The sequence below is a fragment of the Echinops telfairi genome, unplaced genomic scaffold (assembly GCF_000313985.2).
Source record: "Echinops telfairi isolate 266 unplaced genomic scaffold, ASM31398v2 ScPeMD7_7469;HRSCAF=8507_1, whole genome shotgun sequence".
Taxonomy (NCBI): Eukaryota; Metazoa; Chordata; class Mammalia; order Afrosoricida; family Tenrecidae; genus Echinops; species Echinops telfairi.
Window position 1 is genome coordinate 80609435 of NW_022111373.1, and position 955 is coordinate 80610389.

General features: G+C 41.6%; 1 non-coding gene across 1 annotated transcript; it reads left to right on the plus strand.

Annotated features, from left to right (window-relative positions):
• Window positions 1-426: 426 nt before the first annotated feature.
• Window positions 427-589, plus strand: LOC115873934. Its single transcript, XR_004048702.1, has one exon. It is a non-coding gene; the product is annotated as a U1 spliceosomal RNA (small nuclear RNA).
• The last annotated feature ends 366 nt before the right edge of the window (window positions 590-955 follow it).

A 955-nucleotide genomic window follows, 5' to 3' on the forward strand; every position in this document is an offset into this window, starting at 1 on the left:
TTATCACAGTCCATACATACATCCATTGAGTCAAGCACATATGTACACCTGTTGCCCTCTAATAACTAATAGAACAAGCAGACCAAAAGAAAAAAAAAGAATTAAGTAAGGAAACAGAAGATTGACCAATAAGATTAGGCAATATGATCTAATTTAACACTGAACCAAAGAAGTCTAGAACATATATTTTTTCAAATCCATATGGAACATTTATCAAATACCAAGTGTTGGCCTGCAAAACAAAGAGAGATTCAATAGACATTAAAATATACGAACATATTATGAATATTATGCCAATAAATCTTAGTTTTGAAAACTTGTTTTTAAATGTGAAGTATCATGATTGGTGTTTCATTTTAGAAAGAAGATTCTGGTCAAATGGATGCAAGACCAGAGGCAGGAATGGAGATTAGAAACCTAGTTGTCATACTTACCTGGCAGGGAGATACCATGATCACGAAGGTGGTTTTCCCAGGGCGAGGCTTATCCATTGCACTCCGGATGTGCTGAGCCCTGCGATTTCCCTAAATGTGGGAAACTCAACTGCATAATTTGTGGTCGTGGGGAACTGCGTTCACGCTCTCCCCTGATTAAAAAAAAAAAGAAAAGAAACCTGTTTGCCACAATCTAGGCAAATATAATAGTGCCCTGGATCAAGAAAAGGATCCCCAGCCAGTACAAATGGTCAAGTACTTGACTAGCAGATGAGGGGTGGGCAGTTTGAACCCCACTCGAGGGGACACCTAACAAGAGAGGCGTGGCCATCTGCTTCTGGAAAACACAGCCTTGAAACCCCTATCCAGTGTTATACATGTACATGTGGGTCACCCTGCGTCAGCCACCTCAACGGTAACCAGCGACAGCGACAGGTGGAGAAGGGGGAGCAGGGGGACTAACGGAGGGATCAAATGACCCAAGAAGTGACTTAAGGCTGACATTCTATAAGGTTACGTGA